This window comes from Lagenorhynchus albirostris, chromosome 11, assembly GCF_949774975.1.
Source record: "Lagenorhynchus albirostris chromosome 11, mLagAlb1.1, whole genome shotgun sequence".
In the NCBI taxonomy this organism is placed as follows: domain Eukaryota; kingdom Metazoa; phylum Chordata; class Mammalia; order Artiodactyla; family Delphinidae; genus Lagenorhynchus; species Lagenorhynchus albirostris.
Genome location: NC_083105.1, coordinates 29530829 through 29533180, shown reverse-complemented (window position 1 = coordinate 29533180; position 2352 = coordinate 29530829).

Below are 2352 nucleotides of genomic sequence, written 5' to 3'. Positions count from 1 at the left end.
CTTAATCAGGTAAAGTTAAATATTCTTATAATGAATGAAAAGGTAGGAGATTTTGGCCGAGAAATAGAAACGATAAAAGAGAATCAAATGAAAATTCTATAACTTAACAATGCCAAAAACAAAAACCAAAAAAAAAAAAAAAAAAATCACTGAATGCACCTAAGGAAATAAAAGAAGAAAATATCTATGAACTTGAACACTGATCAATAAAAATGATCCAATTTAAAGAACAAAGAAAAATGGAAAGAATAAATAATAAATACTCATGGACTTGAGAAATAATATCAAATTGTCCAATATACACTTATTTGGAGTTCTGGGAAGAGAAGAGATAATGGGGCAGACTAAATAATTGAGGAAATAATAGCCTAAAACTTCCTAAAACTAATGTGAGGCATAAATTTACAAAGTAAAGAAGCTTTCCCAAATAGAATAGATACAAAGAAAACCACATCTATCCATATCATAGTCAAAATGCTAATTAGCAAAGAAACAGAGAAAAACTTTAAGGTAGACTTTCATCATTGTTGCATTACATACAGGAGAGCAGCAATTTAAAGGACTGCTAATTCTTCACCAGAAACTATAAAACTACAGAGGCCAAGAAACAGTAGGATATGTTTAAGGGGCTGAAAATAAAAGAGAAAAAAAAAAAAACCTTTCTACCCAGAAATCTATATCCGGCAAAATACCCTTTAGAATTATATTACTCCGCTCAAGTTGTCATAACAAAATGCCACATACTGCATGTTTTAAACAACAGAAAATTATTTTCTTTCGGTTCTGGAGACTGGAAATAACATTACAACTTTCACCACCAAAATACAGTCAGGAGAGCCTACTATGAACATTTATACACCAATAAATTGAATAACCTAGGAGAAATGGATAAATCCTAAAATATGCAACTTATGATTCTAGACTGAATCATGAAGAAATAAAAAAAAAGAAAATTGAACAGAACAATAATGAGCAAGAAGTTTGAATCAGTAATAAAAAAACCTCCCAACAAACAAATGCCCAGACCAGATGGCTTTGCTGGTGAATTCTACCAAACACTTAAAGAAAAATTAATGCCAATCCTTCTAAAGCTCTTCCAAAAAATCAAAGAGGAAGGAACACTTCCAAACTTATTTTAGGAGATCAGAATTACCCTGATACAAAAATCATAAAGACATTACCAGAAAAGACAATTACAGGTCAATATACATGATAAACAGAAATGCAAAAATCCTCAACAAAATATTGGCAAACCAAATTCAAGAGCACATTAAAAAGATCATACCGTGATCATGCAAAATTTATCTCTGGGATGCAAGGATGGTTCAACATACACAAATCAATACACTTGTTACACAACATACACAAATCAATACACTTGTTACACCACATTAACTGAATGAAAGATAAAACTCGTACGTTCATCCCATCTCAATAGATGCAGAAAAGGCTCTTGATAAAATTAAACATCCTTCCATGATAAAAACTCTCAACAGATTAGAATAGAAGAAATGTACTGAGCACAATAAAGGCTATATATGACACACCCATAGCTAACATTGTACTCAACAGTGAAAAGCTAAAAGCTTTTCCTCTAAGATCAGGAAAAAGACAAGGATGTCCACTCTGGCAGCTTCTATTCAACAACATGGTACTTGGAAGTCCTAGCCAGAGCAGTTAGGCAAGGAAAAGAAGTAAAAGGAATCCAAACTGGAAAGGAAGAATTTAGGTCTCAGTTTGCAAATGACATATTTTTATACAGAGAGAAATCCTAAAGACTCTATCAAAAAATGGTTTCAGCTAATAAACAAATTCAGTAAAGTTGCAGGATACCAAATAAACATGCAAAAGTCAGTTGTTTCTATACACTATCAGAAAGGGAAATTAAGAAAACAATCCCATTTATAATAGCATAAAAAAAATAAAACTCTTAGGAATATGTTAGGTCAAGGAGGTGAAAGACCTGTACACTGAAAATTATAAGACAATGATGAAAAAAATTAAAGAAGAAACAAATAAATGTAAAGGCATTCCACGTTCATAGAGTGGAAGAGCTAATATTGTTAAAATGTCCATACAACCCAAAGCAACACAATGCGATTCCTATCAAAATTCCAATGGCATTTTTTACAGAAATGGAAAAATCCTAAAATTTGTATGGAAACACAAAAGACCTTGAGTGGCTAAAGCAATATTGAGAAAGAACAATAAATCTGGAAGCATCACACTTCCTGATTTTAAACAAAGGTATGTAATCAAAACAACCTGGTACTGCCATAAAAATTGACTCATAGACCAATGGAACAGAATAGGCAGCCCAGAAACAACCTCCCACAGATGCGTTCAGTTAAT